Source organism: Bos grunniens, chromosome 12 (genome assembly GCF_055505025.1).
Source record: "Bos grunniens cultivar Pamir isolate PY7600 chromosome 12, Bosgru_T2T1.0, whole genome shotgun sequence".
In the NCBI taxonomy this organism is placed as follows: Eukaryota; Metazoa; Chordata; class Mammalia; order Artiodactyla; family Bovidae; genus Bos; species Bos grunniens.
Window position 1 is genome coordinate 35,427,079 of NC_141176.1, and position 15,950 is coordinate 35,443,028.

Here is a 15,950-nt window from a genome sequence, read left to right on the forward strand (position 1 = left end):
AGACACAGGTTGGATCCCTAAGTCAGGAGGGAAATGGAGAAGGAAATGACAACCCACTCCGGAATTCTTGCCTGGGAAATCCCATGAACAAGAGGAGCCTGGTGGGCTACAGTCCATGGGGTCACAGAGTTGGACCTGACTGAGTGAATAAACAACAACCACCACCACAAAGTAAGAGGACCTGGGCGATCTCAGTGAGAATTCTCCTAGGACTCTGCAGGCTGAAAAACACCCCAATCAACTGAAGTGCAAGCAGACTGGAGTTGAACACCCAGTTGGTCTGACCTGTGGGGAAGAAGGACAGACTGAAGCAGGTCTTGTCTTGCCTGGCACATCAGTAACACCCCACAACCACACAGCCACGGTGAGGCCTGGGCCTCCCTGTCCTTCCCCAGTCACCCGGGTGGGGACAGAGGTGCTGAGAGTGGGCAGGGAGGCTGGGGGCTGGAACAGTGCAGCTAGAAAAACCCAACTGTTTCTGGACTTTAACACGACCCCTAATTAGCTCTGGGGACGGCTGACAGGGACGGACAGCACGGCCTAACAGGCACTGGGTCTGGGGAGGGGCGACGGATCAGCACAAACAATATCTTCGCTTTGGTCCAAGCAGGTTGGGCCCGCTGCAGCCTCTCGGCTCTGAAGATACCAGATTCAGAGACAGGAGGTCCAGACACAGAAGCAGGCTCACCTGGAAGGGTCGTCACAGGGTCCTTCTCAGTCCTCCTCAGGACAGTGATGATCATGGGGAAGAGAAGTCTCGCATCACAGAGGAAGGGGTGTGCCAGGCCATGACACTGGATACCCATCCTCCAACACCACGAGGGCACCTGTCCTCCAGCACCTCAAGGACACTGGGTGGCTCCCCTTTACAGGAGAAGGCGAAGGGAGTAAGAAAAAAAGGAGAATTCAAACATATTCTTCAAAAACACTGTTGTGTGTGCTGTGTCCCTGGCTGCAGGCAAGGAGGTTGTTGTTGCTGTTCAGTCACTCAGTCATGTCTGCCTCTTTGTGACCCCATGGACTGCAGCATGCCAGGATTCCCTGTCCTTCACTATCTCCCAGCGTTTGCTCAGACTTATGTCCCCTGAGTCGGTGATGTTATCTAACCATCTCGTCCTCTGTCGGCCCTTCTCCTTCTGGAAGGAGGCAGGGATGCAGAAACACTGAAGGTTTGTTCTCTGCCCTGGATGGGAGCTCAGTCTAAGGGAGCCATCAGTTCATGACAATTTCAATTTCTGGGTTTTCTTCCAGTATTTTTAGGAATGTACAAATCCTTGGCAAAAAACATTAATGAGGCAACTTTAACAGCAGACTTGACTGTTTTTTAGGAGTATCTCTGTAATTCTAGCTGATTAAATGACTCGATACATGGAATTCTAATAAGTTAATAACATCCTATCATTTCCTCCTAGTCACTCTGGCTTAATAGCACAGTATCACAGGTTTTCACCTGATTTAATGAGAAAATAAAACTTAGCATGAAGAGAGAACAATGATCGTAAATACCTTGCCCACCAAAAAAAAAAAAATTCTGAAACATCACAATATCTGGGCAAACTGTATTTGCTTGATTCATTATCTGCAAATGAAAAGAAACAAGCTCTTGATTTAAAGGTAGAATTTTAAAAACTTTTTTCAGAATTTGTCCATTTATACTGTCACCATTGAGAAATTTCCCGTGAGCGCTGCTCACATCAGCCTGGAGGTACAACAGCAAAGGGCGCTCCTAGTCCTTGTCCCCAGACTGCAGGACAGGTAGCCACTTCACTATTTCACAGAAAACGGGGGTTTCACCCACTCACTCAAGCACTCCAGAGAGGGTCCTACAAGCCTGCGGCAGCCATCACCGTGACCACCCATAATCTCCCCAGGTCCCGTAATAGCATCACAAGTTACTTTCCAAATAGCAGAAATCAAAAATGAAACGTGTATTACAACACAGCGTCCTTCAAAGAGTTGAATGCTGTTAAAAAATTTAAATATCATTAGCAAAAAAAAAAAAAATTTCTGGAGAAGGCAATGGCAACCCACTCCAGTACTCTTGCCTGGAAAATCCCATGGACGGAGGAGCCTGGTAGGCTGCAGTCCATGGAGTCGCTAAGAGTCGGGCACGATTGAGAGACTTCACTTTCACTTTTCACTTTCATGCATTGGAGAAGGAAATGGCAACCCACTCCAATGTTCTTGCCTGGAGAATCCCAGGGATGGGGAGCCTGGTGGGCTGCCATCTATGGGGTCGCACAGAGTCGGACATGACTGAAGCGACTTAGCAGCAGCAGCAGTAGCAAAAATTTCAACCCTAGTGATTCTAACCTTGTATTAACATACACCGCAAGCTACTAGGATCCGAGGGACGTGATAGGCCTTTTATTTTTATCCTGAACATCTGTCCAGTACAAAAGGTTTGGAATTCTCAATCAAGCTCTTCCAGAAATGGAAAAAATTGAACATAACCTAGAAGCTATTCCACCACCCACCCCACACTTTAAACAAAGATTAAAAGAAAGATGCTGTAAAAATGTTTTTGATATTTCCCATTTTAAAATATAAACATGCTTGTGTATTTTAATACTATAAAACAGATAAAAGAGAGGGTAATATTTTTAAAGGGTGGAATACTTTATGCTAAAGTAAACAAAACAAAAGAGCCATCCAGGAAGTCAGAAGTTATTACCCATGAGAAGCCACATGTTTTTTTCATTACAGAGATGAGCAGGTCCAAGTGCGCTCGACACGTAACGGCCAAGGCTGGGTCCTGGGGTGGCCACACCCATCTGCTCATAGGATTCGGGCCCCGGGAGGGAGAGCTGACCGCCCAAGGACCGGAGGGACATTCCCCACAGATCTCAGGTGAGAAGGAGAGCACACTTCATCCAGCCCTGCTTCCTGCACTGAGCACACACACACATATGTGCACACGTGTGCACACATACATGTATGCACACACGTACACACAGAAGCACACACACACGTGCAAATGACAGGTGCTGCTCCGCCCTCACCTTAACAGCAGGCAGGTTGCACCGCCAGCCACGCGGCGCCCGTGGCCGGAGGCCAAGCTCAGAGCAGGAGCACCATCTGGCAGAATCTGGAAAACAGCCTCCTCCGCATCCCATGAGCCACCATTGCCCAGGGTCCAGGCCACCGCGGTGGCTGCAAAGCTCAGGAAGCAGCTGAGCGCCCAGCAGAGACAAGGGCCTCATCCAAGGAGAAGCAGGTATGAGGGGCGAGGGGGAGGAGTCGGGCTTCTCAGCGCCCTGGGCGTCCCCCCAGGTGCTGCTCACTCGGGTGAAGTGTTCGTGTCCCTGCCCTGACCAAAGGCAGTCTCACCTACAGAGCTGGGACACACCATACCAGCACGGCATCCTCAGGGAAGAGACGGACACGTGAGGCTCATTAGCTGGTCCCCCATGATGCGGACCTGGCCTGCTGCGCTCATTTCTATGAAGACTGTGGTCTGTCTTGGTGACACCTATCCAAACCTTAATAACTATCTCACAAGATGTATGCTTAGCAAACAACCTGCCTGTTCAGTTCAGTTCTGTCAGTCGTGTCTGACTCTTTGTGACCCCATGGAGTGCAGCACTCCAGGCCTCCCTGTCCATCACCAACTCCCAGAGCTTACTCAAACTCATGTCTATTGAGTCAGTGATACCATCCAACCATCTCATCCTCTGTCGTCCCCTTTTCCTCCCACTTTCAATCTTTCCCAGCATCAGGGTCTTTTACAATGAGTCAGTTCTTCCCATCAGGTGGCCAAAGTATTGGAGTTTCAGCTTCAGCATCAGTCCTTCCAATGAACATTCAGGACTGATTTTCTTTAGGTTGGACTGGTTGGATCTCCTTGCAGTCCAAGGGACTCTCAAGAGTCTTCTCCAACACCACAGTTCAAAAGCATCAATTCTTCAGTGCTCAGCTTTCTTCACAGTCCAACTCTCACATCCCAAATGACTGCATACAACAGAGCATGCATGCACATGCACACACACACAAGTTTGCGAATGTACACACACTCGTTCACATGCCTCACGTCATCAGCATACTAATAGAGAGCACTAGCCATCCTCTCTGTGTTCCAAGTCCACAGTCTCCTTCCCACCAGCAACTCAAGGTCACCAAGTCCCATCACAAAGTTTCGAGATCTCGCCCTCTATGCTGAATACTGTACCATTCTGAGCACAAGTAAGAAATCCCACAGGTAACTGACCAGCTGTCTGGGTTTGGGTGGCTCCCCTTGCTACCCACTACCCCCCAGGAGAGCTCACTTGGAAGTCAGAAAGTCCAAGGTTCTAGTTAGGAGCTAACTAAAATGCAGCCCTGAATGAACTGTTTATTTCAGATATGTCTGCCCCAAACTATACAGAATGGACTTGTTTTGTTAAGCTGAGGATTTTTCAAGCATGATTTCTCTGAAAAAAATGTAGTCAGAACTTTACTTGACTAAACTTCTTATTTTCAGAGAGTTATAAAGTGGGCTTATCCAACTGCAGCTAAAACAGACTCACCACACACATCACAAGCTTCCCAGATGGCTCAGTGGTAAAGAACCTGCCTGCCAGTGCAGGAGACAAGGGTTGATCCCTGGATCGGGAAGATCCCCTGGAAAAGGAAATAACAAATTGCTCCAGTGTTCTTGCCTGCAGAATTTCCAGGGACAGAGGAGCCTGGCTGGCTACAGTCACACAGAGGGTTACACAGAGTCAGACACGACTGAACAAGTAAACAGCAACCTGAACACACCCAAAATTCAGGGGTGTGAGCTGGGTGGGGAGTGGTGCTGTGCACACACCCTCCCCTTGGACTGGCCGCCCCCCCAAGAGCACACTGGGTTGGGAATGGTTGACCTGTGGAGGGCTCTGCACTGCGGCAGAGTGAGCCCAACAAGGATGACGGGGAGGGTGGAGGTCAGCCAGGAAGGCTGCACGTGGGTGTCCGGTCAGCCCAGCTCAGGGCCACACCCAGGGCTTTCCCTGACTACGGACCTCAGCTCACAGGAGGACCCTGCCCCTGAGAAACAGTGGCTACAGACACTTCCAGGACGCGTCCGGAGGCCTGAACTGTGCCCCCCAGCGGCCTCTTCCACCAGGGGAAGCCCTAAGGTCCCCTGAACTAGTAACTGCTGAGAAGCTGGCGGGCTGGGACGTGACCTTCACACGTCTGTCCAGGGCTCTGTCCAAGGGGGTGGACTCTGCCAGCGCCACTGACGGTCCCCGCCCCTATCCCACCACTTTCTGTTTATATGTCTGCAGAAGGTATTTCCCTTCTGGAGAACAGAAATTTCGATTTTAAAACTTAGATTTAAATTTAGATTTTAAAATTATAAAACACCCTTGAGTCCTTTATTTTCAAAAGGCATTTTCTTATCGAAGAAAAACTACATTTATCTGAAAGGAACTCATAGCTAAAAGCTACTCCCTGGTTGTCAAGAGTCATCACCCATGGACACAGCTCAGGAGGGTCGGCGCACATTCAGATGGGCCCATTCTGAAAAGGACAAGTCGCAGAGCCTCTAACTTTTTAATTATACAAAGTTTATTTTCTCATATTATATATGAAGCTTACATTTATATATCATGTATATATGACATGAGAAAGTGGAATTTTTATACCTCTAGCACAATTTGTGACAGGTTTTCAGTCTTACTTGTCCATAAAGTAACACTGTGTTAAATAAGGACCCTCCTAGAGTGAGCAGAGGAGATGAGTGCTCGGCCGAGGCTGGAAGGAAAGGGAGCGGGCCTCTGCTGAGCTGTAGCCCAGGCTGTGTGGATGCTTGTGTGTCCATCTGTATATGGTCTGTGTGGACAGGCAGACAGACAGAGAGGGAGACAGAAGATGTTCTCTGTGGTAGAGAAAAAACCCTCTTACCACATTCCTATCACGAGATTTTGATAGTTAAGGCCACCCAATCCCATTGCTTCATGGCAAATAGATCGGGAAAAAGTGGAAGCAGTGACAGATTTTATTTTGGTGGGCTCCCAAATCACTGCAGACGACGATTGCAGCCATGGAATTAAAAGGCGGTGCCCCTTGGAAGGAAAGCTATGACAAACATAGACAGTGTTTTAAAAAACAGAGACGCACTTTGCCAACAAAGATCCGAATAGTAAAAGCTACAGTTTTTCCAGTAGTCATATATGATGTGAGAGTTGGACCATAAAGAAGGCTGAGCAAAGAAGAATTGATTCTTTTGAATTGTGGTGTTGGAGAAGACTCTTGAGAGTACCTTGGACTGCAAGGAGATCAAACTAGTCAATCTTAAGAGAAATCAACTTTGAATATTCATTGGAAGGACTGATGCTGAAGCAGAAGCTCCGATATTTTTGGCCACCTGATGCAAAGAGCCAACTCACTGGAAAAGACCCTGATGCTGGGAAAGACTGAAGGCAGGAGGAGAAGGGGACAGCAGAAGATGAGATGGTTGGATGGCATCACCGACTCAATGGACATGAGTTTGCACAAACTCCAGGAGATGGTGAAGGACAGGGGAGCCTGGAATGCTGCAGTCCATGGGGTTGCAACAAGGAGGTAAGGAGAGCAAGGTCACTCGTGAATCTACAAGCCTGCACGTGGAGACATTGGCAATGGATGAGTAAGGAAGCCTTTTCCCTGTCTGTGGCTCCATCGTGGGTGGGGGTGGGGGTGGGGTGCAGTTCTGTTTAACCTCCAACTGCCTGGCCTCAGGCCTCTACACCAGATACAGGAGCAAAGGCTCCACCGACCCATCTTGCGAATGTCCTTCCAGGGCCCAAGTACACCCAGGAGGTGGCTGATCGCAGTCAAAGAAAATCTTAGAAAATCAGAGAACACAATGCTTAGGGGGACCAGCTTCTGCTCTGTCTTGTCTTAGTTCAGCGAGTACACTTCACTGCTGGTGCTCTGGTTTCTTATTTGCCACAGGCTAGGCTCACCCTTCTCCAGTGTTTTCTGGAAAAGCGATTTTTACTGGAATCCACGTGTTGCAAGGCACATGGTCCACAGCCGTCCAGCTCAGCCGAGCAGCGGGGTGGTCCCCAGCGAGGGCCCAGGTTTGCCTGGCACAGAATTACACATCAGGACAAGAATGTGACCCTCTCTGCCCCTCTGCTCCTGGAATATCACAGTTATGCAAATTCCTTGTGTGCAGGCTGAGGAATGTGCCCTATGCGTTTGCAGGGGCATGGAGGAGCCGTCGTCCCCAGGACAGAAACACGGTCATTAAATCATCTCCAGGAACTTGAGCGTAACTGATGTTGCTATGTCCTCTTCGTAGTCTGCACCTCCTACCTTGAAGAGAGTTCTAGACCCGCGTCCTTCTCAAGATCTCTGCTCAGAGCGCTGTGTTTCAGAACAAAGGGAAGGTGAACCCCTCATTAGGAACAAAGTTATAATTCCCTGTTCCTGACTTCCTCCAGCACATTTGGCGCTTGGGACACACCAGGAGCAGACTCTCATCCCGGGAGTCGATAAAACCATCATTTGGGGAAAAACAAAACAAAACAAAAATCTGGCCTTAGGAAATGGTGAGTCATCTCTGTGATCCTTCCAGCTGTGCTTTGCACTGGGGGTAATAAATCACGCGTAAATAATAATCACCAAAATCAAATGTGTGCATGCGGGAGAATTCCTTGTCATTGTTCTTCACTAATAACAGTAATTTGGATAAGTGAACTGTGTAGATATCAAATGTTCCTCATCTGTAGCTTTCAATTAGCAGGTCAAGCATTCCTGCTTCACAGGACACCACGTTTCGCTTGATATTTCCTCCCTTATCACATGGGAGGTCTCGCTTCCTTTAGTTTCCCGATGCCTTTTACTTCTCTTTGATTTTCTGGCCTGCTTTTCCTTTGATGGCCCACACTGCACCAGACTGGGCCACTGCAACAGTCCCAGGGCAAGGTCAAGCAGGTGGGAGTCTAAGATCAGGCAGGTGGGCACCCCAGGTCAAGCAGGTGGGCTTTGGCTGTAGGAAGGTGACGCTGTGCCTTCCTGGCTCCTGTGCGGGGGCCCAGCCAGCCAGCCGAGGATGCCTGGCACTTCCTTCTGCTGGCCTGGCAGCAGGGCTTGTAACCTTGGCGAACAGAGGTCAGGGACCCAGCAGCACGAGGAGTGCTCAGCCAAGGAAGCACTGGGCAAGATGATTCGGGAAATTCAAGGAGAGCAGATGAAAGGAAGGACCACGTGGGTACAGACCCTTCAGGAAACTCCATCTGCAGACCAGGTTCACCATGGGTGGCAGCATCATGCATGTAAGGGCTGGAATCACGTGAGAGAAGGAACACAGGTGACTCAGGAGGGGGAGCCCTCCCTGGGGTGGGGGTTCTTCAAGTGCCTCCGGGGAGCAGGGCTGCAGCAGGGACTCTGTCCCAGCGATGGCTTGTTCCTGGACTGTCCATCTTCTCCTTAAATGGCTGGTGCAGGCCGAGTCCAGGATTAGACTGCTGGTAGGCTCTCTGATGTTTCTTCAAGCTCACAGGGCCCTGATGCCGCCACAGCAGCTGTGGGCTCAGCCTCAGGGAACAAAGAGCCCAGAGGCCAGGCGGCCAGGTGGTGAGGGAGGCCGGGTGCCAGACAGGCCGGGCTTTCAGCCTCACAAGGCCGGGGGTCTGGGGGGCTCCAGCCCTGCCAGCCCTCAGTACCTGGCACTGTCCCCTCTCTGAGGTCCTTGGAGCCCGAGCGCTGAGGGTGGAGGGCCTGGCCCAGGGTCTCAGCCATGTGCTCTTCAGCAAGCTTCAAAAGCTCTGACATGGAGGTTTCTGTGAGGCCCCCAGAGGCACTGGGGTGGGCTGTCCCTGCTCAGTCCTCAGGGCTACAACCCCGGCCACCATCCCTGCTGGTGGCAGGGATCCTTTCAGGAGCAGGGGTTCGGGGGGTGGGTGTCTAGAACTCACCAGACGAGACAGACTGGGGAGCCCAGAGCAAGCCCTCAGTGTGTCAGCGTAGGATGGGCAGCAGGGCTGGGACAGGCCCCAGATGCACGAGATCACCCGGCCCTCGGGGGAGGTGGCGGCCCAGCCCGAAGCGGCAGGCCCGGGGCGGGCCTTCCTGCTCCCCCGGAGCCCCATTCCCGGGGTTCTGCCCTCCCGCCTGCCTTTCTCTCCTTCCAGGAGGCACTTTAGGACAAGGTGGGCCCTCCACCTCCTACCTGCTGGCCCTGAGTGAGGGGCTCACACATGTCCAACATTCTAGACAGGTTCTTCCAAACTAGTAACAGCAGGACAGGAAATGGAGATTTCAAACAGAAAAATCGAGGACTACGCAACTGGGCTGAGCCCAGTCCGACGTCCGGTCACACTGGCAGAAGAGGGGTCCCGGGGGGTGTCTGAGCTGTGCATTTCCTAGAGCCTCGGGTCCTCTTGAGTGGAACCCTGCCCCGTCCCCCTCCCTCCACAAGCTTGGGGCTGGGCTCCAAGCCTGAGACGGGGCTCCAGTCACTTTGGGGACAGGGCAATGGTAACCTAGATGCCCTGGTCGCTCCCAGGAGGACGTGAGGACCGTCGCCCTTAATCCGAGGGAGTGCCGTCCTCTGTGCATTTCCCCACCTCCCTGAGGTGTTCGTTTCGGGAACCACGACTTAGTTTTCAGAGCAAAGAACACAAAACCCAAGACAACATGGCCCTTCCTGGGCTGCACCCCATTCATGTTCCATCCCCCGGGGACGTCTCCCTCCGACTTGCATGATGAGGGCTCGTGTGGCCTCTGCTGAGCAGGAGCTGCTCACGGGTCTTCCTGGTGTGTGGGTGTCGGCACCTCCCGGCCTCTGCACAGTGAGTGGCCCCCGGTGACAATCAGCGACTCTATGGAACTGATGAATCAGCTACAGAGCTTGGGGAGCAGTTGACACATTACATGTTTGCCTGGGCCTGTCTGCTTTGGACTTGCCTGATAGACATTGCTTACCTGGCCTTAAATCCTTCCTCTTCCGGTAAAGTGAAATTTGGATCAAACTAATGACCACATTTGGCTCAGAACCCATACACTTAGCACGTTTCCTGTCTCAAAATTCCTACCACACTGGGGACAGCTCCTTCATCCTCAGCGAGAGAGACAGCAACCCGGATAAACCACCCGTCCAGCCAAGGGTGGAAATTATCCTCTGAGAAAACAAGTTCAAGCATCTTAAAAATAGCGCGTTCTGGAGACTGGTCACGTGGACACGGGTATATTTCTGGACTGTCTCCGCTCCGAGGCTTCTGTGGGCTCCTGGAAAGGAGCCAAGGTCCTAATCTGTCTAAATTACCTTCTGCTGGAGTGAGGGTCACCGGGTCAAACAGAGATGTGGAAAAACAACAGTGTAATGGCTGTTTTGCCCAGAAAACAAGGGGACCCTTCACAGATACCACCAGACAGGCCACAGGGCCTTTCTGAGAAGGGGGTGGGCAGGTGAAACTAAGAAAGCTGTGAGGTCAGCGTGGGTCCGTCCAGACCCCTCCCTGCTGCCCACCAGTCATGCTTTTCATCTCTCCAGTCCCCGACAGCGTCTGAAGCACTTGCTGGGGGCAGTGAGTAACCAAGATAAGAGTTCACTGATGGATGAAGGGTCTGACCACCGAGGCCATGCCAGCTCTGGGACGTGGGCTCTGCACCAAGCCCCAAGGCCACCGACGTCAGACAAGTCAAAGCACTGCGGTGATGACCCACACGCCTACAGTGACGAGCAGAAGGGCCAGGTTCACAGTGGGGAGGACAGGCCTGTCTGAATTGGGAGCGGGAGGCCAGGTCAGCATCACCAGGTCCAAGAAATACATAAAAACTAGAGTGTGTCATAGCTTGACAGTAATATATTAATATCAAGTAAATTTAGGCCAGGAATATTGGGTAAGCGTGACATTCAACAGACCACAAAAGACAAGCCATAAGACTATCCCAATAGACGCAGAAAACAGATTTGATAAAATTCAACACCTGTTCATGACTTAAAAACAGCAACTCTCAGTATGCTAGGAATAGAAGAGACTTCCCTCAATCTGATAAAAAAGCTCTACAGAAAAACCACAGCTAACATCACACCTTATATGAAAACTTTGGACTCCATCCCTATGAAATCGGGAGCAAGGCAAGAGTGACCTCTGTCACCTCTTCTGTTCACTATTGTACTGGAGATCTTAATGCATAAAGCAAGAAAGGAAACAAAACATGTAAATATTAGGTGATCACAATAACAGAACTGTCTTTATTCACAAGCAACATGACTGTCCATGTAGAAAATCCTAAAAAAATCTCCAAAACAAAAAAACTACTAGAATAACTGTAAGGTTACAAGACACAAGGTCAATATAAAAACTGTCAATGGTATTTCTGTATATTTGCAATGAATGATTTAAAATATAGTTGACACAACAGTAATTAAAATTCACACCAAAAGCATAAATTATTAGGGATCTAGTCAATAAAACAGATGTAAGACTACACACTGAAACTATAAAATATATCTTAGAGAAATAAGAAACATTAATTTAATTATTAAATCAAATTACTTAGTTGTTACATTAAAATATTACATAAATAGATACATCATGTTTGTGGACAGAAGACTCACTCAAAATTTCTAAGATGCCAATTCTCCTCAAATTGATCTACAAATTTGATACAATCTCCACCAACCCCAACAATCTTTTTTCTCCAGAAATTGACAAGTTCTTTTTTCAAATGTATGTGACATGCCAAAAAACAATTAGAACACCCAGAACATACTTGAGGGGAAAAAAAAAACAAGCTTGAAGAATTACATTCTCCAATTTCAGGACTTACCGTAGAGCAACAGTAATGAGTCAATATGGCACTGAGATGGGGATAAACAAGCACATCTACAGAACAGAAGCCAGAAGCCAGGAACAGATTCACACTGATGCAGTAATTAACTTCTAACAAAGGTGCCGAAGCAATTCAGTCCAGGAAGGAAAGGAAAGTCATTCTGATGTCTGGAGCTGGGACAGTAAGATACCTCTGTGAGGAGCACGTGGTCTCCCCTCCTCTCCCCCTTAGCATGCACACGGAGGATGTGCATAATTGCAGAAGCAAAGCCAGCAAAATCTACAGGAAAACGTGTTTTCACCCTTCTGTCGGCAAAACTCTCCCAGAACACAGAAAGCACAACCCAAACCTTTCAGGAAAAAATTGAGGCTTCCTCTGCTACCAAAACACAGTACACAGATGGCCAAGCAGGGCACGGGCTGGGGGGAGCGCTCCCAGATAAATCTCCCAGAGGACCGTTATCGAAAATGCTCAGGACTACGACTGCCCAGTGAAAAGACAAACACCCCAATTACTACTATATATAAAATAGATAACTAGTAAGGACCTACTGTAGAGCACAAGGAACTCGACTCAACACTCTGAAACAACTTCTATGGGAAAATAATCTAAAAAAGGGAGTATGCTAAGCCTGCGGTCATGTCTGACTCTTTGTGACCCCCTGGACTGTAGTCCACCAGGTCCTTCTGTCCATGGGATTCTCCAGACAGGAATATGGGAATGGGTTGCCATTTCCACCTCCAGGGTATCTTCCTGACCCAGGGACCAAACCTAGGTCTCTTAGTCTCCTGCATCAGCAGGCAGGTTCTTTACCGCCAGTGCCACCTGAGAAGCCCCCTAAAAAAGAATGAATGCGTGTATATGCACAACCGATTCACTTCGCTGTACACCTGAAACTAACACAACATTGTAAATCAACCACACGCCAATAAAAGTCACCAAAAAACAGGACTGGAGGCCTATCAAACACTTCACAAAGGAGACAAATGAGTGATCAACATTCCCAAGAAAAAAGCACTCAACATAATTAGTCACCAGGAAAGGCACCATGAGATGCCTGAGTGTCCCCCCAAATAGCTCAGGCTAAAAAGAATGACAACACAGCATTGCCATCACCTAGACGGCCAACTCTCTCATCCACTGCTGCTGGGCCTATAGAGGAAAGGGAGCCATCGGTTTGGAGAACTGCTGGGAGTTTCCCCTGAAGTTAAACATGGGCCTTCACAGGACCGAGAGCCCTGTTTCGAGACACTCACCCAGGGAAAAAAATAATGTTTGAAAAAAAATAAAACAAAAACATGCAAACAAACAAAAGCCTGCATAGAGACATCTTATAACAGCTTAATTTATTAAAGCCCAAAATTAGAAGCCACCTAAGCAGCCATCAACAGGAAAACAGACAAACAAATTTTTCCATATTCATATAATAGAATATTACTCAGCAATCAGAAAGGAATGAACTACAAACACCTGCAGAAAGAAACACAGAAGCCTCTCAAAAACATGATGTTGAAGGAAGAAACCGAGATGTCAAGAGGGCCTGGTTCAGATTCTGAGAGGCCCTGAGGCAGGCCAATGGTGCGCGTGTTGACAGAAGTCAGATGTGGAGGTGCAGCAGAGTCGAGGGCGACTCTGGAAGGATGTGGGCCCTCCTGTGTCGTGACCAGGGAGAATGCACATAATGCCACCACACCACACAGCTGACACATGCTAACACGTGTGTGCATGCCACTACATGTGAACTACACTGCCATCAAATAAGCTGCTAAAGTTATGTTGAAGGAAGGAGAACACGGCATTTTGAATTCTAAGATTTAAGGAAAGATAACAGTTCCCTTTTCCCAAAGTCAACTTTCAAACAGCATATCCATCTATAAACCATATTCATGAAAACAACCAAACAGCCACCAAAATCCAATATGAAAGAAAGTGAAAGTTGCTCAGTTGTGTCCGACTCTTTGCAACCCCATAGAATTCTCCAGGCCAGAATACTGGAGTGGGTAGCCTTTCCCTTCTCCAGGGGTATCTTCCCAACCCGGGATTGAACCTGGGTCTTCCACTTTGCAGGTGGATTCTTTACCAGCTGAGCCACGAGGGAAGCCCAAGAATACTGGAGTGGGTAGCCTATCCCTTCTCCAGTGGGTCTTCCTGATCCAGGAATCAAACCAGGGTCTCCCACATTGCAGGCAGATTCTTTAGCAGTTGAGCTACCAGGGAATCTGCTATAGTGTCTGTCAAAATCCTACACAGCTCATACAGATGATGTTACAGGAAATATTTGATCACAGAAGAAGTTCACAATCTTAAGTGACTATCTCAGCTTATTAAACAGGATGTGCAATGTGATTTCCAATTCATAAAATATTTCCCAGTGTGTGTGCTTACATACAGAAAAAAAGGCTAGAAAGATTTATAGCAAAACAATGACTACTTTTAGGTAGTGGCATTACACGTGATTTTATTTCTTGATGCACTTGACATTTTCAAAATCGTCAACAGTGAATATATGTTACTACCATACTGAGAGGAGAATTATTTTCAAAAAGTAAAATTTAGACCCTGATACTGGGGAAGACTGAAGGCAAAAGGAGAAGGCAGAAGAGGATGAGATGGTTGGATGGCATCACCAACTCAATGGACATGAACTTGAGCGAGCTCCAGGAGACAGAGGAGGACAGGGAAGCCTGGAATGCTGCAGTCCATGGGGTTTCAAAGAGTTGGACACAACAGAGCAACTGAACAACAGCAATAACAGCTGCTGAGAAGCTCTTGGGCTGGAACTTTTGTGAAGCTCACCTGCCTCTCTGTAATTATTCATTCTGTCCCAGTTCTTCATACTTAAAATCAAAATGTCTATGATCCTCAACCAGGTACATTATTGTCAAAGAGATGACAAAAGTACAAGTTTTCTGTAAAGCAATTTCAAAAGCCTAAGGCACTACAAAACTGTGAAGTCAGTCTGATGCATTTCTGTCCACCCAACTATAAGACACACGACTTTGGCGACTTAGACTAAAATTATCTTATCTGCCTCATGAAACCTAGTTTTCTCATATTTTCCTCCATGAAAGTCCCTTATAAACACCTTCTTACCTCCAGTCCAAGGCATTCCACCATTTTCCAGACCTCCAACCTTCTTCATCTCCCTCAGTGCCTCACGGGCAGGCTGGCTATATTGCCTGTACTTGAGTCTTGGACATGTTGCTCTGAGATTCATGGCTGTGCTTAAAGTCTACCAAAAAAAAAAAAAAATTGTAAGTATTTTTAAACCATTATAAACCCTCAGACCCTCCCTAACAGCTCAGTGCAGTTCTCTCGGGAAGGACCACAGCATGCCACGGGTCTTGGTGGTAAGTATGCGTTGCTCACTGCGGATCTGCAAGGACACACTCGAGTTTCATGACTTTGCTGCCTTTTCTTACTTGGACTTCCAGCCAGCACGTGGTAAAAATCTGGAGAGAGGAAACAGAAGAGATTTTTTTTAATCTCAAGGTCACGGTATTTGTAAAACCTTCTCTTCTGCTCTGGGGAATCTGCAGTCTCAGAAACGTCAAAGTGCGTCACGTCAGTGGCCGAGCACAGACAGAGCTCAGACTGAACTTAAAGGCCGTTCTGGAGAGTCTGGGCTGGACTGCGACCACCCTGATGGGAAATATATATACATATATATAAAGGAAATCCTGGGTGTGCCTGACAGCCACAGTGACCACACACACCCCAACTTGGTATCCATCGAGAGAGGTTAACAGACGCTCTTCGGAGATGAAGGACTGGTCTTTGCCGGAGGCACTTGGGATCGGCTTAGTCACAGGACAGCAGCGAAGACCCAACAGCAGCATTAATCACCCGAACCAATGCCTGAAGAAAAAACATTTCAACAATGCTTCAAGAGGCAAACATGAGCTGTGGAACCTGCTTCCTCCACTCCTAGGCACACCTCCCAGGGTTACCGGGGAGGCTGTGCAGGTGGGCACACAAGTATCTCCCTCTCAGGACACAAAAACTCTCACAGCCATGCTCCAGGACAATGATTGTTCCCACCTGTTCTCAGAATCGCTCTGCAGCGTCTTTGTGGGGCTGTGTGTGCACGCGTGTGTGGTGCGCATGGCGGCACACATGTGAGACCACACAGAATCTGTACATTTCCGTCTTTATTCTGATGCACATGGAGCAGGGAGGCTCCTGCTGCCATTCACAGGGCAGCTGACTGGAGGCTG

At 48.7% G+C, this 15,950-nt stretch overlaps 1 long non-coding RNA gene across 1 annotated transcript; it reads right to left on the reverse strand.

Annotated features, from left to right (window-relative positions):
* Positions 1 to 688: 688 nt before the first annotated feature.
* LOC147361671 (uncharacterized) lies at positions 689 to 15,747 on the reverse strand. Its single transcript, XR_015137606.1, has 4 exons — positions 15,450 to 15,747; positions 15,103 to 15,185; positions 14,827 to 14,965; positions 689 to 864 (listed from the first exon to the last, which is right to left on the reverse strand). It is a non-coding gene; the product is annotated as an uncharacterized LOC147361671 (long non-coding RNA).
* Between the last annotated feature and the right edge of the window lie 203 nt (positions 15,748 to 15,950).